The sequence below is a fragment of the Hypomesus nipponensis genome, chromosome 22 (genome assembly GCF_054491055.1).
Source record: "Hypomesus nipponensis isolate SF chromosome 22, ASM5449105v1, whole genome shotgun sequence".
Taxonomy (NCBI): Eukaryota; Metazoa; Chordata; class Actinopteri; order Osmeriformes; family Osmeridae; genus Hypomesus; species Hypomesus nipponensis.
In genome coordinates this window covers 2,804,790-2,831,135 of record NC_140382.1, presented here as the reverse complement: position 1 = coordinate 2,831,135, position 26,346 = coordinate 2,804,790, and positions in this window count along the sequence as shown.

Sequence of the window (26,346 nt, the reverse complement as noted above, 5' to 3'; positions counted from 1 at the left end):
CTTGTTCAAAAACGAAGTGCGTTATGTAGGCAAAATCGTTTCTTCTGAAGGGTACAAAATGGACAATAAAGAAGTATCTGCAGTACAAGCTCTTAAAAATGCCTCACCTACAAATATCAAAGAACTCCGCAAACTTTTAGGGGTTTTAGGATATTAAAGAAGTTATGTTCAGGATTTTTCAAGACATGCAAAGTGTTTGTATGAATTGTTGTCATCTGACCACTCAGGCTCACAACCACAAGTACGGTCAGGCAAGGCAGGACAGCTCGCACCCACTCAGAAAATCACCTGGACTGACCCTCATCAAAAAGCTCTAAACTATCTGGTAGACGTTTTAACCAATCCACCAGTCATAGCTTACCCCAGATTTGAGGACCAATTTATATTGCACATAGATGCGTCCGAGGAAGGGCTTGGTGCTGTTTTGTACCAGAGACAGGAAGGTAAACTCAGAGTAATTGGGTACGGCTCACGTACACTGACACCAGCAGAGAAAAACTACAGGCTGCATTCAGGGAAACTTGAGTTTTTAGTGCTCAAGTGGGCCGTTACAGAGCGCTTTAGAGACTACTTGTTTTATGCCCCCTCAGTGACAGTCTATAGTGATAACAATCCTGTGACCTATGTTTTAAGTACAGCCAAACTAAATACGACAGGACACAGATGGGTTTCCGAGTTGGCTGACTTTAACATAACGCTCAAATACCGACCTGGAAAAAGCAATGTGGACGCAGACTTTTTGTCCAGAACACCTGCCAGTATGGACTTGTACGTGTCTGAATGCACCGAGCAGTGTTCACCTGAAGTGTTAACTGCAATACTAAATGCCGGTTAAAAAAAAACTAAAAGCTCAGTTGCAGGACTCTGCTATAGCTTTTGTCATCAGCCTGAAGGAAGCAGGAGACAAGCCTAATAAAACACCTGCAAACAAAGATACTAAGGTAAAACAACTACTACATGAGTGGAACAGACTTTGTATTTCTGATTATGGTTTATTGATGCGCAAAACTGTGACATACTCTCAAATTGTGCTTCCAGAGACATACAAAGAACTTGTGTACAAATACCTTCACTGTAAAATGGGTCACTTAGGGGTGGAACGGGTGTTGAACTTAGCAAGAAGTAGGTTTTACTGGCCTAACATGCACAAAGATATTGAGTTTTTCATTACTAAAGTGCGTAAATGTAACATCCAGAAAAAACCTACAGTGCAAAGTAGAGCTCCTATGTGTCATGTACCAGCTACTGCACCATTTGCAATGGTTTCTATAGACTATAGATATCTTCATCTTGAAACAAGCAGGGGAGGGTATGAATATATTTTAGTGTTACTTGACAACTTCACAAAATTTGCCCAAGCTTACCCTACTCGCAACAAATCTGAAAAATTGCAGCAGATAAGATTTTTAATGACTATTCTCTTAACTTTGGGTTTCCTGGAAAATTACACCATGACCAGGGCAGGGAATTTGTTTAGTGAACTTGCAATGTGGAAAATTTATTCTATTCTGCTCATATGGTATTTAGTTTGGGTCATATGAAAAGTACGTTTTTTGGTTCATATTGGTATAAAATACTTTGCTAGTGTTGAGGACAACATTTGTTTAGCAGGGGAGGATTGTAGCACTTGAACAAGTGTTGGCTGAACTGTCTAAAACAGTAGTAGAATTGTTCGAGTATATGTTTAGTTGATTTGGTTGCATTGGATGTAATTGTCTGTACATCTCCGCCAAAAGGTGGCGCTGGTGCAGACGAGATACAGAAAAAGAGAGCACGGCACAGGTCGAGTGGTTCGAAAAATGCTTTTTTTCAGTTTGGCAGTTGAAAATATTACTGTGCTCTGAATGTTGCTGTATGTACCTGTTGGGTGTAGAAAAGTTGAGCTCTTTATCTCCAAGTGTTTGGAGTGGTGTAACATATGCACAAAAGTCACTTGATCGGGCAAAACTAGCCTGGCTATCGGAGGTCGCTTTCTCAGGCAAATTACGAATGAAACCGGCTCAGTTAAAGAAATCCAAGATGCTGGCTATCTTCATCAGGCTACATTAGGCAGTCCTCCCTGACGTTTCTGATGTATATGGAGTGAATACAACATTGTGCACACTGCAGTGAGCGAGTCTGACTGAGGCTAACGTCAAAACAGTCTAACGGGACGCAATCTCACTCAGATTGCCTGTTCAAACAAATCAGAACTCCTTTACCTTTAAATCTAACTATTTGTATTATCTGTGTGGTCCTTTCGCCATTTAAAATGCTATCCTTTCCCGGTTTTCTGCAACCACATTGTGCGCGCTTCCCGACTGTTACAAACAAATAATTGGTCTATTCAAATGAGGTTGCTAGCTATCGCACATCACCATTTCCTCTTGCAGAGGAAATGTGAAGTCAACTGTTTCATCTACCGTTCTCTTTTGAATCGTTGATGAGCAACAAGTTATGCTTTTAAATCCATGCTATCTTCGTCAATACATGTATGAAAATTGAGCGGAAGTAGGCTGCGTGGGAGGGCAGACCGGGCTAAGACTTTGTACCCTCTGTAGGTGAAATGTCACATCTTCCTTACAGTGGGGGGGCAAATGCTCCCCTGCTCCTGCGCTTAATCACTAGGACGGTCGTGTGATTGTGTCTCCTACGGCTCGCTATCCTCTGTTTTCCCCATTCTATGCTGCTTCCATCTCTCAGCGCAGGTCGCAGAGGCTTCATGCAGCGCCTGTTTGGGTAGAAGCAGCCCGTATCCGCCTCCCGTTTGAATGTATATCTTTAGCGCAGGTGAAACGTGGCTAAAGTGGCATTTGGCTAGGTTACTACGGATAAGACATCCCTGCTTGCTGTTCTGTTGGACGCCGATCCGCTTGTCATGCTAGTGGGGCATTGCAGACCTTGCCGTGCCGGTTGGGTAAGCTGCTCCTCTCTACCCGGTTGTACGTGGTTCTGTGTTTCGCGGGTCTCTGAAACGGTGCGCGTAGGCCGTGGCTCGGAGTCACTCGACACCATTGCTACATGCTGCTCCTGCAGAGTTTTTTGGGGGACTTCTTAGACTCCAGACTACTAGACTACTGATTTAATTTATTGTTCTTGCTGTATTGTTATCTTTGTTTGCTTTCCTACAGGTACTCTCTTGCACTTCGAGTTTCATTTTGTTTTGTAAGGCTGGGTGTCAAACCTGCCCCCACCTCTCATATGCTAAAGTCTGGAGTTTCTCGACTGTCTCAACTTGATGGCTCTCACACCCCATTCAAGATGTGGTCTGATTGGTTGCTCTTGTGTATAAAGGGAATTGTAATGCATTGTTCTTTGGATTCTTCATCTCCTGAGACCTTCTCCTCAGTTCTGCCTTGTCCTACTGTCCTACTCCTTCCTCACCTCTTGCTTTCTCTCTGATTTACAATGATCATGGTAGAGTAGGTAAGATTGAAAACTTTCATATTGTAACATGTTTGCCTTGTAATTGATTTCATTCATTTGCAAAGTTATTAAATACGTATTTCACTTAACCGTACTTTGACCATTCTTGCTCTGATTTAACCCATAGAGTCAAATACCTGGAATTCTATTGGTATTGGCATTATTTGGTTCATGCTAATACACTGTTCAGTTTCCCATCTTCCTTTAAACCATAGGGGAATTAGTTTTGGTTGTTTGGACAATATTTACCCCCCTACAGTTTAATTGTCTAACTTGTTTAATTAGGCCCCTACATGGTTTATGGTTCTTCCTGTTGGCATTTATTTGCCTTATCATGTATGATTAATGTTTTGGCTACCCACATGTTTAAGGCTCTCGTTGTTCAAGATCATTGACCTTTGCTCTTTCGTAAGCTCTCTTGGAACTCGCTTTGGATGACAGCGTCTGCTAAATGAACAAATGTAAAGTTAATTGGACACTACAACAAGGGGCGCTTGCACTGTCATCATTGCGCACAGGGGTCCTTTCTGTCCTTTCCTGTCCTTAATGGGCTATTTTTTGGAATAGGTGCTGCTAGTTCGCCATCGCAGGGTGTAGTGTCTGTCTCGACGCAGCTGTGCATCTTCGTCAGCGTACATGTCATATCTTTCGTCCCGATGATGCTGCCGTCATCAATGCCAAAGATCGCTACGGCCTTGATGGCTCACGATGAACAATTGCAAATAACTGGTGGTGGTGGCAACATGTCTTGTGTAAACTGCTCCTCTGTCTGCAGGCATCGATGCCCTCTCCGTTGCTGGCTGATCCCAGGCCTTCCGCAGCATTCCATAACATCATTCAGGGGGCATAGGTCCTCCAGCATCACAGGTTATCACATATATACATGAGGGCGTCGGTCCTCTATAGCTATAGCTAATGCATGCTACACATCATACATTGGGGCGTCGGTGCCATGGCCTTTGCTGGCTATTGCACCCTCAGGGCTTTGCTAGCCCAGGCGTTGACTGGCTATTGCACTTCAGGACAGCGTCCTCTAGCCTAGGCTGGCTATAGCGTACATACCATTAGGCACGTGACTTCAAAAGGGCATCGGTCCTCCAGCCAACAAAGGCTCATATGCTCCTCAGCCGGCAAAAGCTACTCACACACTCATGGGCGTCACCCGCTAGCCTACATAGGTCATCTGTACACGGGGACGTCGGTCCTCCAGCCGGCACAGGCTGTGCACATAGACTCAGGGGCGTCGGCCCCCTAGCCTACCTAGGTCACGTATGCGGGGACTTTGTCCTCCGGCCGGCACAGGCCTCGCACATAGACTCAAGGGCTTCGGCCCTCTAGCCTACATAGGTCATGTACGCGGGGACGTCGGTCCCCCAGCCCGCACAGGCTGTTCACATAGTCTCAAGGGTGTGCGCCCTTTAGCCGACCTAAGCCGGCAAAGGCTTTCACCTGCAAATCTGAGGGCGTCGGGCCTCAGCCAGCCACGGCCAAACTCCGACAGCATGAGGGGGTCGGCCCGCTAGCACATTCTCATCATGCACTAGGGCATTTGCCTCTGGCCTGGAGGCTCCAGCGCAATCATTGCTTCTCTTTCCGTTAGCGTCTCTGTATAGGTACAGGTCTACGGATCTGTCTGTGCTTTGCCATCTCCTGAAGGATCCGGCCCAGGTATGTATGCTCTAGCCTAGGTCATTCTGTATAGCTACATTCGTATTGATCGCGGTCGCTCCGATCGGTGCTATGCACCCAGGTCGGCAGCTCTCCGTGTTGTGTTTGTGTTGCTTATTCCCCAGCGGTTTCATGATTCCTCCTGTTGGTGAGTATGTTTTCGTTTGGTCTCTACCTTCCTACCCTTTTGGGGATCCTTCTTCGGGTGTTGGGCAGGCGCCCGTTGATTTATATAATCCCCCGCGGGGTCCAAGCTTCAAACATTGTAGTACATTTATTATTCTGTAATAAATATCTTTCACTTATCCAGGTCTCTCCTGATTGAAATGAAGCATAGCGCAAGTTCAGTCAGGCAAGACCCATCCCTGCACTCGGGCTCAATCGTAGTTACACTACTCACTCCCCCCGCTAAGAATGCCCTACCTTCCCTCGTTCCCGGGTCGGGCGGTCACTGAGGTTCAGGTTGATTAGCGCTCCCGCCTACAATACATGGCGTCATATGGTCCGTGCCTTTAAATACAATTCTCTCCCTGCGTAGTTCGTTGATGCTTTCAAGTGCGCGACCCTCCACCTCCCCGTTGCCACCCGGTTCCTGTCTCCATCTTCGGCTCGATTGGTCGTCGGCTGTGCCACCACCACCAGTGTCTGGACTCCTTCGGGCGTTGGGCAGGCGCCCGTTGATTTGTATAATTCCCCGGCGGGGTCCAAGCTCCAAACATTGTAGTACATTTATTATTCTGTAATAAATATCTTTCACTTATCCAGGTCTCTCCTGATTGAACCCGTAGTGGCTATAATTCTGCACCATGGCTGAATTTTGGGAGAGACTTCAGATACAGTATTAGGAGACCACTAAGGCCTATATAAAAGCATCCAAAAACAGAATTTCATGTCTCCCTTAATAGTTTTAAAAAGTCCCTGAAAGACAAAAAAAAAAATACTTAAACAGATTTGTTAAATCTGCCACAACCTACACCACTTTAACAGGGCTTCTACACAAGACAAAGAGAAATACAGGTAATTATTTTATGTAATTTGTACTGCAAGACAAAACCCTGTTGAATACTCCTGTACAATTACTCCTGTTTAATTGGGAGAAAGTTCAATGTTTTTTCTTTACTTCTGTTATAGCACTGAATAAGAATCTAATGAGAAGTTTATGACCTCTTTGTACCTGCTCTTTAATGCACAGAAAGTACTGTGACTTTCATGTTCTCATATTTAGAGTTGCCACAGTCATTGAATACTTTAATGTGCTGTACCTTATTAGTACCATCTTATTTAATATTTATTTATCTATTTTCCTTTTTTAGAATTTCCGTCCGTCTTCTGCCGCTTGTCCGGGGATCGGGTCGCGGGGGCAGCGACCTAAGCAGGGAGGCCCAGGCTTCCCTCTCCCCGGCCACTTCCACCACCTCTTCCTGGGGGACCCCGAGGCGTTCCCAGGCCAGCCGAGAGACATAGTCCCTCCAGCGTGTCCTGGGTCTTCCCAGCTCACCAGGGAGGCGTCCAGGAGGCATCCTAATCAGATGCCCGAGCCACCTCAGCTGCTCCGCGTCGAGAGGAGCAGCGGTTCTACTCTGAGCCCCTCCCGGATGACCGAGCTTCTCACTCTGTCTCTAAGGGAGAGCCCGGACACCCTGCGGAGAAACCTCATTTCGGCCGCTTGTATTCGGTCACCGCCCATAGTTAGTGACCATTGGTGAGGGTAGGAACGTAGATCGACTGGTAAATAGAGAGCTTTGCCTTTCGACTCAGCTCCTTCTTCACCACGACGGACCGATGCAGAGCCCGCATCACCGCACCGATCCGCCTGTCGATCTCGCGCTGCATTCTTCCCTCACTCGTGAACAAGACCCAGAGATACTTGAAGTCCTCCGCTTGGGTCAATGTGCCTTTCATCAACCCCAAGTTTGCGTGCTACAAGTCTGTTGCTGCTTTTGAGTGCTTTCTGCAGCTTTCTGTTTGAAAGCTAAAGTATAAGAATGTTTTGGCATGATACTTCAGATTTCTACAAAAAGTGGAGACACGCAGCTTCAATTTTACACTCAGCATTTGTTTGACCTCCTTGTCTAATTGTTTGTCTGCAGCGTTTAATCAAAGAAATATTGAATGTGACAGCAATATTTTTTTTATTTAACTGGCCTTTTTAACATCACAAGTGGCCGCAGCTTTGCCCCTTATGGTCTAGGACTTCCCCTAGCTGCATTGCAAATCAAGAATAGAGCTTTTCATTTGGCCCAGTGGCAGACTGTCTGAGGTTGTCAAATGTCACCACTCATTGAATGCTTCTTGTCCAATAAAATAGACTTACTTGAATGGAACTAATTGTTGTGCACACATTTATATTCCAGTTATAAACAAACATCAACCATATTGTACATGGACAAAGTTGCTTCCTAATTGCATTCACTCTTATTTCATAGTTTTTGTGATAGTAGAATAACTACATATGTGTCTTACATAAACATACACACTGAATTTTAAATCAATTGTAGTCAGTGTAGTTACATGTGGTAATATGTCCATGTCATTGTTGTGTTGGAAATGTATGTGAATGCTGGGTGGTTGACTATTTCTTATTGTATGATGTGTGTGAGATGTAAGCAAGGTAAATATTCCGTGAGGTTTTAAGATAGATAGCAGTTTTAGAATAAACAAATACTTTATTAGCAATGAACAAAATGTACAAGTTAAAGTCAAATGAATAAGTAAAATGATAATAAGTAAAAGAAAGTATGTCGAGCACACTCATGCTGTTTGAGGTTGTCAAATATCACCAGACATGGACTTCTGCCTTAATTGACATGCACCAACTCAGAGCAATGAGTTTCAACAACCATCAGCACAGTTATTCAATTTGTTGACTCTACTCTTAATGCAAGACTATGTTTAAGTTATTGTCTGACATTCTTTGTCGGCAACTGTTTATGGAGGAACTAAGGGAGAGCCCGGACACCCTGCGGAGAAACCTCATTTCGGCCGCTTGTATTCGGTCACCGCCCATAGTTAGTGACCATTGGTGAGGGTAGGAACGTAGATCGACTGGTAAATAGAGAGCTTTGCCTTTCGACTCAGCTCCTTCTTCACCACGACGGACCGATGCAGAGCCCGCATCACCGCACCGATCCGCCTGTCGATCTCGCGCTGCATTCTTCCCTCACTCGTGAACAAGACCCAGAGATACTTGAAGTCCTCCGCTTGGGTCAATGTGCCTTTCATCAACCCCAAGTTTGCGTGCTACAAGTCTGTTGCTGCTTTTGAGTGCTTTCTGCAGCTTTCTGTTTGAAAGCTAAAGTATAAGAATGTTTTGGCATGATACTTCAGATTTCTACAAAAAGTGGAGACACGCAGCTTCAATTTTACACTCAGCATTTGTTTGACCTCCTTGTCTAATTGTTTGTCTGCAGCGTTTAATCAAAGAAATATTGAATGTGACAGCAATATTTTTTTTATTTAACTGGCCTTTTTAACATCACAAGTGGCCGCAGCTTTGCCCCTTATGGTCTAGGACTTCCCCTAGCTGCATTGCAAATCAAGAATAGAGCTTTTCATTTGGCCCAGTGGCAGACTGTCTGAGGTTGTCAAATGTCACCACTCATTGAATGCTTCTTGTCCAATAAAATAGACTTACTTGAATGGAACTAATTGTTGTGCACACATTTATATTCCAGTTATAAACAAACATCAACCATATTGTACATGGACAAAGTTGCTTCCTAATTGCATTCACTCTTATTTCATAGTTTTTGTGATAGTAGAATAACTACATATGTGTCTTACATAAACATACACACTGAATTTTAAATCAATTGTAGTCAGTGTAGTTACATGTGGTAATATGTCCATGTCATTGTTGTGTTGGAAATGTATGTGAATGCTGGGTGGTTGACTATTTCTTATTGTATGATGTGTGTGAGATGTAAGCAAGGTAAATATTCCGTGAGGTTTTAAGATAGATAGCAGTTTTAGAATAAACAAATACTTTATTAGCAATGAACAAAATGTACAAGTTAAAGTCAAATGAATAAGTAAAATGATAATAAGTAAAAGAAAGTATGTCGAGCACACTCATGCTGTTTGAGGTTGTCAAATATCACCAGACATGGACTTCTGCCTTAATTGACATGCACCAACTCAGAGCAATGAGTTTCAACAACCATCAGCACAGTTATTCAATTTGTTGACTCTACTCTTAATGCAAGACTATGTTTAAGTTATTGTCTGACATTCTTTGTCGGCAACTGTTTATGGAGGAACCATCCCTCAACAAATTGCTTTGGTCATGCTTTCTTAAAAGTCTTTAATTTAGATGTGCCAAAGAAGATGATAACAGGACCAAGCTGTGTTTGGTTGATTCAACTGTATAGTTCTTAAGAAGAAGACCTTCTGTTTCTTTTAACAGTAGAATTAGCTGTGGCCAAACTAATCAAAGAATGCCTACTAGTCTAAAATGTCTACTAGACTAAGGAGTGAAGGTGGGAGCTTGGTACTGTTGGCCCATGTACTGTTATGGTTTTCGAGTCAAACAACTTGCTAAATGATTAAATGTCAAATCCAACTTTAAATGTATAAATGAGAGAATTAAACCTAGAGGTTTAAAAGGCTACGTTTGTTTAAACAAACCACAGACAGGATTTGGGGTAAAAGCTCTAGAAATTAGCCAAGCACACATATTTTAAATATTCACAATTAATCTACTTTTCATCTTACATTAAACTATTTCTCAGATTTGTGGGGGTGCGGTTATAGGTTCGAGAGCCTTTTTTGCTCCGCATGAGAAATAAGGCATATGTAATGAATTTCAGAATTTTGGGACAAATGGGATGCAAATGGCATCACTTTGAAAATTGACAATTGGGGGGGTGGCCGTAGCGCCACCTATGGATAATGGTGGGTCATTGTGGTGTGGTAGTTACTCATGGCCTATACTATCAATGTTTCAGGATTTGGAGAACTTTTTACCATGGCAAACAAAATCTGAAATGCAATACCATCAAGATCCACATGGCCTTTGCAAAAGACCAAGGAATGAGTGGGGGCTTGGTAAGCCCACACTCTCCTGAAATGTTGCGTGTGCGTCTTGCCAAGCCCGCGCGTGTGTCAAGGGAAGACCTATGGGTAATAGTGGGCCATTTGTGATGTGGTCTATACTATCAATGTTTCAGGATTTTTATAACTTTTTACCATTGTATACAAAATCGGAAAAGCAATACCAACAAGATCCACATGGGCTTTTTGTTAAAGCCAATAAGTGAAGGGAGGGGGCTTGGTGAGCCTATCCATTCCAGAAAGCCTTGTATCTTTGTGCTTTTGGGCGTGGCCTGTAGCGCCACCTATGGGTAATGGTGGGCCATTTGTGGTGTGGTAGTTACTCTTGGTCTATACTATCAATGTTTCAGGATTTTTATAACTTTTTACCATTGCATACAAAATCGGAAATGCAATACCAACAAGATCCACATGGGCTTTTGTTAAAGTGTTTCTCGGCCTACACTATCAATGTTTCAGGATTTGAGACCTTTTTACCATTGTATACAAAATCGGAAATGCAATACCATGAAGAGCCACATGGGCCTTTGCTAAAGACCAAGGAATGAGTGGGGGCTTGGTCAGCCCACACTCTCCTGAAATGTTGCGTGTGCGTCTTGGCCGCGCGTGTGTCAAGAAGGCTGAGTGTGTGTGAGATTTTGGAGCACGCGCGGGGAGGAGCAGGGGAGACATTCATTGGAAATTTGCCTAGAAATTAGCCAAGCAAGCATGTTTCAAATATTCACCAAAAATCGACCTTTCATCTTACAGTCAACTTTTTCACAGATTTGTGTTATGAACATTCTCAATGTGTCTTCATATGAACTTGTGATTGAGTCAGAGTATCAGTTTTTGACTGGCTGATGTGTAAAGCATTATTTTAGCGTTAGCGATAAGTTCAATTTGCTTTATATCAATCATTTTTTGAGATATGAATTTGCCTTTGCACATGGTAACATGTTGTAGTGTCTTCCTCCGATCTATTAAGTTCAGTGTTGATATCTCAAAGATTTGCTGAGACATGACTTCACATCCTGTTTGGTGGCTTTTCTGATGAATTTGATTGGCTGTACCGGACAGACGGTTATGAGGATCAAAATTCCTTTGATCACTTTTGTGAAGCTTGGTCTGAAGATCATATCTGGTAATTTTGAAGAAGATTTGACAAAATTTGTAGGAGGAATAGGCTTTTAAAGGTTTTTGATAAAACCGGAAATTGCGGAAAATTTATATAACCGGAAATTGACGCCATGGTGTGCATTGCACTCGGCTTGATCCAGGAAATCCAATGGTACCTCATTTTTGAAAATGGGACATACGGTTCAAAAGTTGCGTGTGTAAACACAACTCCAACTTTGACCCGTTGGTGGCGCTAGAGTGCCAAAGTATGGGACATGAAACTTTGTGACTTGGACCAGGGGACTGTCCCTAATGAGTGTGCCAAATTTCACAACTTTCCACCAAGCGCTTCTAGGGCCTGCCATAGACACCCAGTCTTAAGAATAATAGTAATAAATATAGCTGCAAGCAGCAATGGAGGGGCCAAGCAGTCCAGAGCAGGACATGGCCTCCATAGCACTTGCGCAACAATTAAGTCACAACAACCTGTTGCACTCATGCAACACACCAAGTTTGGTTGAAATATCTGTTTGCGTTCCAAAGTACTGAGTGTTTAAAGTGTTTTTTTCTGGTATAACACCACAGGCCTCCTCTGCTCCTCTTGGGAACGATGGAACCCAAGTTCGGTGACTATCGCTAAAATGCTTGCTGAGTTACGCTCTAACGTGTCTTTTGTGGCTTCGCCGCCGCCTTTGATCGGCTCTACCGAACAAACGGTTTCGAAAATTTGAAAATCCATCAGACACCTTTGTGAAGCTTGGTCTGAAGATCATCTGTGCCAAATTTAGTAAACATTGGACAAAATTTGGGGCGTGTAAAAGGTTTTTACACTTTTCCATGAAATCCAAAATGGCGGCCGCGTCAATTTGGTTGTTATGAAATATTATCGATGGTCAAGCTTGATATCTCACAAGACATCAACAGACAAAGAAATTACTTTATTAAGGTAAACACTTCAACAGTTATTAGCCAAAACACGTTTATGCTTCCGGCCACGCCCCCTTTTAGTCACATGACACCATTTTTGGAGGACATCCTTAGAATAAAGTTCTGAGTAGGCCTACCAACTTTGGTGTCACTGCCTCAAAGAACTGCTGAGATATGGCTTCACTTCCTGTTTGGCGGCTTTTCTGCAGAATTTGATTGGCTGTACCGGACAAACGGTTTTGAAAATTAAATATCCTTCGATAACTTTTGTGAAGCTTGGTCTGAAGATCATGTCTGGGAATTTTGAAGAAGATTTGACAAAATGTGTAGGAAGAGTAGGCTTTTAAAGGTTTTTGATAAAACCGGAAATAGCGGAAAATCTATATAACCGGAAATTGACGCCATGGTGTGCATTGCACTCGGCTTGATCCAGGGAATCCAATGGTACCTCATTTTTGAAAATAGGACATACGGTTCAAAAGTTGCGTGTGTAAACACAAGTCCAACTTTGACCCGTTGGTGGCGCTAGAGTGCCGAAGCATGGGACATGAAACTTTGTGAATTGGACCAGGGGACTGTCCTCAATGAGTGTGCCAAATTTCAAAACTTTCGACCAAGCACTTCTAGGGCCTGCCATAGACACCCAGTCTTAAGAATAATAATAATAAATATAACTGCAAGCAGTAATGGCGGATTCCTCCGAACACTGCGAACCATTGAAAAATGTTTATTTTTGACAAATTGTAACTGTATAGAAAAATGTATGCTGCAGAATTACCAATGGCATACCAAATCTGAAATGCAATACCATCAAGATCCACAAGGGCCTTTATTTCAAGCCAGTAAGTGAAGGAAGGGGGCTTGGTGGGCTTATCCATTCCAGAAAGCCTTGTATCTTTATGCATTAAGGCGTGGCCTGTAGCGCCACCTATGGGTAATGGTGGGCCATTTGTGGTGTGGTAGTTACTCTTGGCTTATACTATTAATGTTTCAGGATTTTAAAAACTTTTTACCATTGCATATAAAATCGGAAATGCAATACCAACAGGATCCACATGGGCTTTGGGTAAAGTGTGGTAGTTACTCTTGGCCTGTACTGTCAATGTGTCAGGATTTGGAGACCTTTTTACTATTGCATACAAAGTAGGAAATGCAATGACACCAAGGTCCTCAAGGGCCTATGCTGATATTCAAGGAATGAGTGGGGGCTTGGTCAGCCCACACAGTCCTGATATGTTGCGTGTGTGTCTTGCCAAGCCCGCGCGTGTCAAGGGAAGAATGAGTGTGTGAGAATTTGGAGCATGCGCGGGGAGGAGCAGGGGACACATTTCATTGTAAATTTCCCTAGAAATTAGCCAAGCATGCATGTTTCAAAGATTCACCAAAAATCGACCTTTCATCTTAGAGTCAACTTTTTCTCAGATTTGTGTACTAAACATTCTCAAGAGTCTTCATATGAACTTGTTTGACTGGCTTACGTGTAAAGCATTGCGAACCATTGAAAAATGTATATTCTTGACAAATTGTAACTGTATAGAAAAATCAATGCTGCAGAATTTCCAATGGGATACCAAATCTGAAATGCAATAACATCAAGATCCACAAGGGCCTTTATTTCAAGCCAAGAAGTGAAGTGCTTTAATCTTCACAAGAAGTGAAGTGCTTTGTGCTTTAGGGCGTGGCCTGTAGCGACACCTATTGGTAATGGTGGGCCATTTGTGGTGTGGTAGTTACTCTTGGCCTATACTATCAATGTTTCAGGATGTTTTTAACTTTTTACCATTGCATACAAAATCGGAAATGCAATACCATCAAGAGCCACATGGGCCTTTGCTAAAGACCAAGGAATGAGTGGGGGCTTGGTCAGCCCACACTCTCCTGAAATGTTGCGTGTGCGTCTTGGCCGCGCGTGTGTCAAGGGAAGGCTGAGTGTGTGTGAGATTTTGGAGCACGCGCGGGGAGGAGCAAGGGAGACATTCATTGGAAATTTGCCTAGAAATTAGCCAAGCAAGCATGTTTCAAATATTCACCAAAAATCGACCTTTCATCTTACAGTCAACTTTTTCACAGATTTGTGTTATGAACATTCTCAAGAGTTTTCATATGAACTTGTGATTGAATCAGAGTATCAGTTTTTGAATGGCTGATGTGTAAAGCATAATTTTAGCGTTAGCGATAAGTTCAATTTGCTTTATATCAATCATTTTTTGAGATATGAATTTGCCTTTGCACATGGTAACATGTTGTAGTGTCTTCCTCCGATCTACCAAGTTTAGTGTTGATATCTCAAAGATTTGCTGAGACATGACTTCACATCCTGTTTTGCGGCTTTTCTGATGAATTTGATTGGCTGTACCGGACAGACGGTTATGAGGATCAAAATTCCTTTGATAACTTTTGTGAGGCTTGGTCTGAAGATCATCTCTGGTGATTTTGAAGAAGATATGACAAAAATTGTAGGAGGAGTAGGCTTTCAAAGGTTTTTGATAAAACCGGAAATGGCGGGAAATCTATATAACCGGAAATTAACGCCATGGTGTGCGTTGAACTCGGCTTGATCCAGGGAATCCAATGGTACCTCATTTTTGAAAATGAGTCATACGGTTCAAAAGTTGCGTGTGTAAACACAAGTCCAACTTTGACCCATTGGTGGCGCTAGAGTGGTCTAATGGGAGACATGAAACTTGGTGTAGGTATAGAAGAAACTGTCCTTAATGAGTGTGCCAAATTTCACAAAAAGTTGTCGATGGGGTCTAGGGGCTGCCATTGACTCCCATGGTACAAGAATTACAAATAATAAAACCACCAATAACAATAGGTTTCCTCCTTACGGAGGAATCCTAAATATAACTGCAAGCAGTAATGGCGGATTCCTCCAAACACTGCAAACCATTGAACAATGTTTATTCTTGACAAATTGTAACTGTATAGAAGAATGTATGCTGCAGAATTACCAATGGCATACCAAATCTGAAATGCAATACCATCAAGATCCACAAGGGCCTTTATTTCAAGCCAGTAAGTGAAGGAAGGGGGCTTGGTGAGCTTATCCATTCCAGAAAGCCTTGTATCTTTATGCATTAAGGCGTGGCCTGTAGCGCCACCTATGGGTAATGGTGGGCCATTTGTGGTGTGGTAGTTACTCTTGGCCTATACTATTAATGTTTCAGGATTTTAAAAACTTTTTACCACTGCATATAAAATCGAAAATGCAATACCAACAGGATCCACATGGGCTTTGGGTAAAGTGTGGTAGTTACTCTTGGCCTGTACTGTCAATGTGTCAGGATTTGGAGACCTTTTTACTATTGCATACAAAGTAGGAAATGCAATGACACCAAGGTCCTCAAGGGCCTATGCTGATATTCAAGGAATGAGTTGGGGCTTGGTCAGCCCACACAGTCCTGATATGTTGCGTGTATGTCTTGCCATGCCCGCGCGTGTCAAGGGAAGAATGAGTGTGTGGGAATTTGGAGCATGCGCGGGGAGGAGCAGGGGACACATTTCATTGTAAATTTCCCTAGAAATTAGCCAAGCATGCATGTTTCAAAGATTCACCAAAAATCGACCTTTCATCTTAGAGTCAACTTTTTCTCAGATTTGTGTACTAAACATTCTCAAGAGTCTTCATATGAACTTGTTTGACTGGCTTACATGTAAAGCATTGCGAACCATTGAAAAATGTATATTCTTGACAAATTGTAACTGTATAGAAAAATCAATGCTGCAGAATTTCCAATGGGATACCAAATCTGAAATGCAATAACATCAAGATCCACAAGGGTCTTTATTTCAAGCCAAGAAGTGAAGTGCTTTAATCTTCACAAGAAGTGAAGTGCTTTGTGCTTTAAGGCGTGGCCTGTAGCGACACCTATTGGTAATGGTGGGCCATTTGTGGTGTGGTAGTTACTCTTGGCCTATACTATCAATGTTTCAGGATGTTTTTAACTTTTTACCATTGCATACAAAATCGGAAAAATATACCAACAATATCCACATGGGCTTTTGTTAAAGTGTTGTTGTTACTGTTGGCCTTTACTATCAATGTTTCAGGATTTGGAGAACTTTTTACCATGGCAAACAAAATCTAAAATGCAATACCATCAAGATCCACAAGGCCTTTGCAAAAGACCAAGGAATGAGTGGGGGCTTGGTAAGCCCACACTCTCCTGAAATGTTGCGTGTGCGTCTTGCCAAGCCCGCGCGTGTGTCAAGGGAAGACCTATGGGTAATAGTGGGCCATTTGTGGTGTGGTAGTTACTCTTGGTCTATACTATCAATGTTTCAGGATTTTTATAACTTTTTACCATTGTATACAAAATCGGAAAAGCAATACCAACAAGATCCACATGGGCTTTTTGTTAAAGTGTTTCTTTGCCTATACTATCTATGTTTCAGGATTTTGAGACCTTTTTACCATTGCATACAAAATCGGAAATGCAATACCATCAAGAGCCACATGGGCCTTTTTTTCAAGCCAATAAGTGAAGGGAGGGGGCTTGGTGAGCCTATCCATTCCAGAAAGCCTTGTATATTTGTGCTTTTTGGCGTGGCCTGTAGCGCCACCTATGGGTAATGGTGGGCCATTTGTGGTGTGGTAGTTACTCTTGGTCTATACTATCAATGTTTCAGGATTTTTATAACTTTTTACCATTGCATACAAAATCGGAAATGCAATACCAACAAGATCCACATGGGCTTTTGTTAAAGTGTTTCTCGGCCTACACTATCAATGTTTCAGGATTTGAGACCTTTTTACCATTGCATACAAAATCGGAAATGCAATACCATCAAGAGCCACATGGGCCTTTGCTAAAGACCAAGGAATGAGTGGGGGCTTGGTCAGCCCACACTCTCCTGAAATGTTGCGTGTGCGTCTTGGCCGCGCGTGTGTCAACGGAAGGCTGAGTGTGTGTGAGATTTTGGAGCACGCGCGGGGAGGAGCAGGGGAGACATTCATTGGAAATTTGCCTAGAAATTAGCCAAGCAAGCATGTTTCAAATATTCACCAAAAATCGACCTTTCATCTTACAGTCAACTTTTTCACAGATTTGTGTTATGAACATTCTCAAGAGTCTTCATATGAACTTGTGATTGAATCAGAGTATCAGTTTTTGACTGGCTGATGTGCAAAGCATTATTTTAGCGTTAGCGATAAGTTCAATTTGATTTATATCAATCATTTTTAGAGATATGAATTTGCCTTTGCACATGGTAATATGTTGTAGTGTCTTCCTCCGATCTACCAAGTTTAGTGTTGATATCTCAAAGATTTGCTGAGACATGACTTCACATCCTGTTTGGCGGCTTTTCTGATGAATTTGATTGGCTGTACCGGACAGACGGTTATGAGGATCAAAATTCCTTTGATAACTTTTGTGAGGCTTGGTTTGAAGATCATCTCTGGTGATTTTGAAGAATATATGACAAAAATTGTAGGAGGAGTAGGCTTTCAAAGGTTTTTGATAAAACCGGAAATGGCGGGAAATCTATATAACCGGAAATTAACGCCATGGTGTGCGTTGAACTCGGCTTGATCCAGGGAATCCAATGGTACCTCATTTTTGAAAATGAGTCATACGGTTCAAAAGTTGCGTGTGTAAACACAAGTCCAACTTTGACCCATTGGTGGCGCTAGAGTGGTCTAATGGGAGACATGAAACTTGGTGTAGGTATAGAAGAAACTGTCCTTAATGAGTGTGCCAAATTTCACAAAAAGTTGTCGATGGGGTCTAGGGGCTGCCATTGACTCCCATGGTACAAGAATTACAAATAATAAAACCACCAATAACAATAGGTTTCCTCCTTACGGAGGAATCCTAAATATAACTGCAAGCAGTAATGGCGGATTCCTCCAAACACTGCGAACCATTGAAAAATGTTTATTCTTGACTAATTTTAACTGTATAGAAAAATGTATGCTGCAGAATTGCATACCAAATCTGAAATGCAATACCATCAAGATCCACAAGGGCCTTTATTTCAAGCCAGTAAGTGTAGGAAGGGGGCTTGGTGAGCTTATCCATTCCAGAAAGCCTTATATCTTTATGCATTAAGGCGTGGCCTGTAGCGCCACCTATGGGTAATGGTGGGCCATTTGTGGTGTGGTAGTTACTCTTGGCCTATACTATTAATATTTCAGGATTTTAAAAACTTTTTACCATTGCATATAAAATCGGAAATGCAATACCAACAGGATCCACATGGGCTTTGGGTAAAGTGTGGTAGTTACTCTTGGCCTGTACTGTCAATGTGTCAGGATTTAGAGACCTTTTTACTATTGCATACAAAGTAGGAAATGCAATGACACCAAGGTCCTCAAGGGCCTATGCTGATATTCAAGGAATGAGTGTGGGCTTGGTAAGCCCACACAGTCCTGATATGTTACGTGTGTGTCTTGCCAAGCCCGCGCGTGTCAAGGGAAGAATGAGTGTGTGAGAATTTGGAGCATGCGCGGGGAGGAGCAGGGGACACATTTCATTGTAAATTTCCTTAGAAATTAGCCAAGCATGCATGTTTCAAAGATTCACCAAAAATCTACCTTTTATCTTAGAGTCAACTTTTTCTCAGATTTGTGTACTAAACATTCTCAAGAGTCTTCATATGAACTTGTTTGACTGGCTTACGTGTAAAGCATTGCGAACCATTCAAAAATGTATATTCTTGACAAATTGTAACTGTATAAAAAAATAAATGCTGCAGAATTTCCAATGGGATACCAAATCTGAAATGCAATAACATCAAGATCCACAAGGGCCTTTATTTCAAGCCAAGAAGTTAAGTGCTTTAATCTTCACAAGAAGTGAAGTGCTTTGTGCTTTAGGGCGTGGCCTGTAGCGCCACCTATGGGTAATGGTGGGCCATTTGTGGTGTGGTAGTTACTCTTGGCCTATACTATCAATGTTTCAGGATGTTTTTAACTTTTTACCATTGCATACAAAATCGGAAATGCAATACCAACAAGATCCACATGGGCTTTTGTTAAAGTGTTGTTGTTACTGTTGGCCTTTACTATCAATGTTTCAGGATTTGGAGAACTTTTTACCATGGCAAACAAAATCTGAAATGCAATACCATCAAGATCCACAAGGCCTTTGCAAAAGACCAAGGAATGAGTGGGGGCTTGGTAAGCCCACACTCTCCTGAAATGTTGCGTGTGCGTCTTGCCAAGTCCGCGCGTGTGTCAAGGGAAGACCTATGGGTAATAGTGGGCCATTTGTGGTGTGGTAGTTACTCTTGGTCTATACTATCAATGTTTCAGGATTTTTATAACTTTTTACCATTGCATACAAAATCGGAAATGCAATACCAACAAGATCCACATGGGCTTTTGTTAAAGTGTTTCTCGGCCTACACTATCATTGTTTCAGGATTTGAGACCTTTTTACCATTGCATACAAAATCGGAAATGCAATACCATCAAGAGCCACATGGGCCTTTGCTAAAGACCAAGGAATGAGTGGGGGCTTGGTCAGCCCACACTCTCCTGAAATGTTGCGTGTGCGTCTTGGCCGCGCGTGTGTCAAGGGAAGGCTGAGTGTGTGTGAGATTTTGGAGCACGCGCGGGGAGGAGCAAGGGAGACATTCATTGGAAATTTGCCTAGAAATTAGCCAAGCAAGCATGTTTCAAATATTCACCAAAAATCGACCTTTCATCTTACAGTCAACTTTTTCACAGATTTGTGTTATGAACATTCTCAAGAGTTTTCATATGAACTTGTGATTGAATCAGAGTATCAGTTTTTGAATGGCTGATGTGTAAAGCAATATTTTAGCGGTAGCGATAAGTTCAATTTGCTTTATATCAATCATTTTTTGAGATATGAATTTGCCTTTGCACATGGTAACATGTTGTAGTGTCTTCCTCCGATCTACCAAGTTTAGTGTTGATATCTCAAAGATTTGCTGAGACATGACTTCACATCCTGTTTTGCGGCTTTTCTGATGAATTTGATTGGCTGTACCGGACAGACGGTTATGAGGATCAAAATTCCTTTGATAACTTTTGTGAGGCTTGGTCTGAAGATCATCTCTGGTGATTTTGAAGAAGATATGACAAAAATTTTAGGAGGAGTAGGCTTTCAAAGGTTTTTGATAAAACCGGAAATGCCGGGAAATCTATATAACCGGAAATTAACGCCATGGTGTGCGTTGAACTCGGCTTGATCCAGGGAATCCAATGGTACCTCATTTTTGAAAATGAGTCATACGGTTCCAAAGTTGCGTGTGTAAACACAAGTCCAACTTTGACCCATTGGTGGCGCTAGAGTGGTCTAATGGGAGACATGAAACTTGGTGTAGGTATAGAAGAAACTGTCCTTAATGAGTGTGCCAAATTTCACAAAAAGTTGTCGATGGGGTCTAGGGGCTGCCATTGACTCCCATGGTACAAGAATTACAAATAATAAAACCACCAATAACAATAGGTTTCCTCCTTACGGAGGAATCCTAAATATAACTGCAAGCAGTAATGGCGGATTCCTCCAAACACTGCGAACCATTGAAAAATGTTTATTTTTGACAAATTGTAACTGTATAGAAAAATGTATGCTGCAGAATTACCAATGGCATACCAAATCTGAAATGCAATACCATCAAGATCCACAAGGGCCTTTATTTCAAGCCAGTAAGTGAAGGAAGGGGGCTTGGTGAGCTTATCCATTCCAGAAAGCCTTGTATCTTTATGCATTAAGGCGTGGCCTGTAGCGCCACCTATGGGTAATGGTGGGCCATTTGTGGTGTGGTAGTTACTCTTGGCCTATACTATTAATGTTTCAGGATTTTAAAAACTTTTTACCATTGCATATAAAATCGGAAATGCAATACCAACAGGATCCACATGGGCTTTGGGTAAAGTGTGGTAGTTACTCTTGGCCTGTACTGTCAATGTGTCAGGATTTGGAGACCTTTTTACTATTGCATACAAAGTAGGAAATGCAATGACACCAAGGTCCTCAAGGGCCTATGCTGATATTCAAGGAATGAGTGGGGGCTTGGTCAGCCCACACAGTCCTGATATGTTGCGTGTGTGTCTTGCCAAGCCCGCGCGTGTCAAGGGAAGAATGAGTGTCTGAGAATTTGGAGCATGCGCGGGGAGGAGCAGGGGACACATTTCATTGTAAATTTCCCTAGAAATTAGCCAAGCATGCATGTTTCAAAGATTCACCAAAAATCGACCTTTCATCTTAGAGTCAACTTTTTCTCAGATTTGTGTACTAAACATTCTCAAGAGTCTTCATATGAACTTGTTTGACTGGCTTACGTGTAAAGCATTGCGAACCATTGAAAAATGTATATTCTTGACAAATTGTAACTGTATAGAAAAATCAATGCTGCAGAATTTCCAATGGGATACCAAATCTGAAATGCAATAACATCAAGATCCACAAGGGCCTTTATTTCAAGCCAAGAAGTGAAGCGCTTTAATCTTCACAAGAAGTGAAGTGCTTTGTGCTTTAGGGCGTGGCCTGTAGCGACACCTATTGGTAATGGTGGGCCATTTGTGGTGTGGTAGTTACTCTTGGCCTATACTATCAATGTTTCAGGATGTTTTTAACTTTTTACCATTGCATACAAAATCGGAAATGCAATACCAACAAGATCCACATGGGCTTTTGTTAAAGTGTTGTTGTTACTCTTGGCCTTTACTATCAATGTTTCAGGATTTGGAGAACTTTTTACCATGGCAAACAAAATCTGAAATGCAATACCATCAAGATCCACATGGCCTTTGCAAAAGACCAAGGAACACTCTCCTGAAATGTTGCGTGTGCGTCTTGCCAAGCCCGCGCGTGTGTCAAGGGAAGACCTATGGGTAATAGTGGGCCATTTGTGGTGTGGTAGTTACTCTTGGTCTATACTATCAATGTTTCAGGATTTTTATAACTTTTTACCATTGTATACAAAATCGGAAAAGCAATACCAACAAGATCCACATGGGCGTTTTGTTAAAGTGTTTCTTTGCCTATACTATCTATGTTTCAGGATTTTGAGACCTTTTTACCATTGCATACAAAATCGGAAATGCAATACCATCAAGAGCCACATGGGCCTTTTTTTCAAGCCAATAAGTGAAGGGAGGGGGCTTGGTGAGCCTATCCATTCCAGAAAGCCTTGTATATTTGTGCTTTTTGGCGTGGCCTGTAGCGCCACCTATGGGTAATGGTGGGCCATTTGTGGTGTGGTAGTTACTCTTGGTCTATACTATCAATGTTTCAGGATTTTTATAACTTTTTACCATTGCATACAAAATCGGAAATGCAATACCAACAAGATCCACATGGGCTTTTGTTAAAGTGTTTCTCGGCCTACACTATCAATGTTTCAGGATTTGAGACCTTTTTACCATTGCATACAAAATCGGAAATGCAATACCATCAAGAGCCACATGGGCCTTTGCTAAAGACCAAGGAATGAGTGGGGGCTTGGTCAGCCCACACTCTCCTGAAATGTTGCGTGTGCGTCTTGGCCGCGCGTGTGTCAAGGGAAGGCTGAGTGTGTGTGAGATTTTGGAGCACGCGCGGGGAGGAGCAAGGGAGACATTCATTGGAAATTTGCCTAGAAATTAGCCAAGCAAGCATGTTTCAAATATTCACCAAAAATCGACCTTTCATCTTACAGTCAACTTTTTCACAGATTTGTGTTATGAACATTCTCAAGAGTTTTCATATGAACTTGTGATTGAATCAGAGTATCAGTTTTTGAATGGCTGATGTGTAAAGCATAATTTTAGCGTTAGCGATAAGTTCAATTTGCTTTATATCAATCATTTTTTGAGATATGAATTTGCCTTTGCACATGGTAACATGTTGTAGTGTCTTCCTCCGATCTACCAAGTTTAGTGTTGATATCTCAAAGATTTGCTGAGACATGACTTCACATCCTGTTTGGCGGCTTTTCTGATGAATTTGATTGGCTGTACCGGACAGACGGTTATGAGGATCAAAATTCCTTTGATAACTTTTGTGAGGCTTGGTCTGAAGATCATCTCTGGTGATTTTGAAGAAGATATGACAAAAATTGTAGGAGGAGTAGGCTTTCAAAGGTTTTTGATAAAACCGGAAATGGCGGGAAATCTATATAACCGGAAATTAACGCCATGGTGTGCGTTGAACTCGGCTTGATCCAGGGAATCCAATGGTACCTCATTTTTGAAAATGAGTCATACGGTTCAAAAGTTGCGTGTGTAAACACAAGTCCAACTTTGACCCATTGGTGGCGCTAGAGTGGTCTAATGGGAGACATGAAACTTGGTGTAGGTATAGAAGAAACTGTCCTTAATGAGTGTGCCAAATTTCACAAAAAGTTGTCGATGGGGTCTAGGGGCTGCCATTGACTCCCATGGTACAAGAATTACAAATAATAAAACCACCAATAACAATAGGTTTCCTCCTTACGGAGGAATCCTAAATATAACTGCAAGCAGTAATGGCGGATTCCTCCAAACACTGCGAACCATTGAAAAATGTTTATTCTTGACAAATTGTAACTGTATAGAAAAATGTATGCTGCAGAATTACCAATGGCATACCAAATCTGAAATGCAATACCATCAAGATCCACAAGGGCCTTTATTTCAAGCCAGTAAGTGAAGGAAGGGGGCTTGGTGAGCTTATCCATTCCAGAAAGCCTTGTATCTTTATGCATTAAGGCGTGGCCTGTAGCGCCACCTATGGGTAATGGTGGGCCATTTGTGGTGTGGTAGTTACTCTTGGCCTATACTATTAATGTTTCAGGATTTTAAAAACTTTTTACCATTGCATATAAAATCGAAAATGTAATACCAACAGGATCCACATGGGCTTTGGGTAAAGTGTGGTAGTTACTCTTGGCCTGTACTGTCAATGTGTCAGGATTTGGAGACCTTTTTACTATTGCATACAAAGTAGGAAATGCAATGACACCAAGGTCCTCAAGGGCCTATGCTGATATTCAAGGAATGAGTGGGGGCTTGGTCAGCCCACACAGTCCTGATATGTTGCGTGTATGTCTTGCCAAGCCCGCGCGTGTCAAGGGAAGAATGAGTGTGTGAGAAATTGGAGCTTGCGCGGGGAGGAGCAGGGGACACATTTCATTGTAAATTTCCCTAGAAATTAGCCAAGCATGCATGTTTCAAAGATTCACCAAAAATCGACCTTTCATCTTAGAGTCAACTTTTTCTCAGATTTGTGTACTAAACATTCTCAAGAGTCTTCATATGAACTTGTTTGACTGGCTTACATGTAAAGCATTGCGAACCATTGAAAAATGTATAGTCTTGACAAATTGTAACTGTATAGAAAAATCAATGCTGCAGAATTTCCAATGGGATACCAAATCTGAAATGCAATAACATCAAGATCCACAAGGGCCTTTATTTCAAGCCAAGAAGTGAAGTGCTTTGTGCTTTAGGGCGTGGCCTGTAGCGACACCTATTGGTAATGGTGGGCCATTTGTGGTGTGGTAGTTACTCTTGGCCTATACTATCAATGTTTCAGGATGTTTTTAACTTTTTACCATTGCATACAAAATCGGAAAAATATACCAACAATATCCACATGGGCTTTTGTTAAAGTGTTGTTGTTACTGTTGGCCTTTACTATCAATGTTTCAGGATTTGGAGAACTTTTTACCATGGCAAACAAAATCTGAAATGCAATACCATCAAGATCCACAAGGCCTTTGCAAAAGACCAAGGAATGAGTGGGGGCTTGGTAAGCCCACACTCTCCTGAAATGTTGCGTGTGCGTCTTGCCAAGCCCGCGCGTGTGTCAAGGGAAGACCTATGGGTAATAGTGGGCCATTTGTGGTGTGGTAGTTACTCTTGGTCTATACTATCAATGTTTCAGGATTTTTATAACTTTTTACCATTGTATACAAAATCGGAAAAGCAATACCAACAAGATCCACATGGGCTTTTTGTTAAACTGTTTCTTTGCCTATACTATCTATGTTTCAGGATTTTGAGACCTTTTTACCATTGCATACAAAATCGGAAATGCAATACCATCAAGATCCACATGGGCCTTTTTTCAAGCCAATACGTGAAGGGAGGGGGCTTGGTGAACCTATCCATTCCAGAAAGCCTTGTATCTTTGTGCTTTTGGGCGTGGCCTATAGCGCCACCTATGGGTAATGGTGGGCCATTTGAGGTGTGGTATTTACTCTTGGTCTATACTATCAATGTTTCAGGATTTGAGACCTTTTTACCATTGCATACAAAATCGGAAATGCAATACCATCAAGAGCCACATGGGCCTTTGCTAAAGACCAAGGAATGAGTGGGGGCTTGGTCAGCCCACACTCTCCTGAAATGTTGCGTGTGCGTCTTGGCCGCGCGTGTGTCAAGGGAAGGCTGAGTGTGTGTGAGATTTTGGAGCACGCGCGGGGAGGAGCAGGGGAGACATTCATTGGAAATTTGCCTAGAAATTAGCCAAGCAAGCATGTTTCAAATATCCACCAAAAATCGACCTTTCATCTTACAGTCAACTTTTTCACAGATTTGTGTTATGAACATTCTCAAGAGTCTTCATATGAACTTGTGATTGAATCAGAGTATCAGTTTTTGACTGGCTGATGTGCAAAGCATTATTTTAGCGTTAGCGATAAGTTCAATTTGATTTATATCAATCATTTTTAGAGATATGAATTTGCCTTTGCACATGGTAATATGTTGTAGTGTCTTCCTCCGATCTACCAAGTTTAGTGTTGATATCTCAAAGATTTGCTGAGACATGACTTCACATCCTGTTTGGCGGCTTTTCTGATGAATTTGATTGGCTGTACCGGACAGACGGTTATGAGGATCAAAATTCCTTTGATAACTTTTGTGAGGCTTGGTTTGAAGATCATCTCTGGTGATTTTGAAGAATATATGACAAAAATTGTAGGAGGAGTAGGCTTTCAAAGGTTTTTGATAAAACCGGAAATGGCGGGAAATCTATATAACCGGAAATTAACGCCATGGTGTGCGTTGAACTCGGCTTGATCCAGGGAATCCAATGGTACCTCATTTTTGAAAATGAGTCATACGGTTCAAAAGTTGCGTGTGTAAACACAAGTCCAACTTTGACCCATTGGTGGCGCTAGAGTGGTCTAATGGGAGACATGAAACTTGGTGTAGGTATAGAAGAAACTGTCCTTAATGAGTGTGCCAAATTTCACAAAAAGTTGTCGATGGGGTCTAGGGGCTGCCATTGACTCCCATGGTACAAGAAT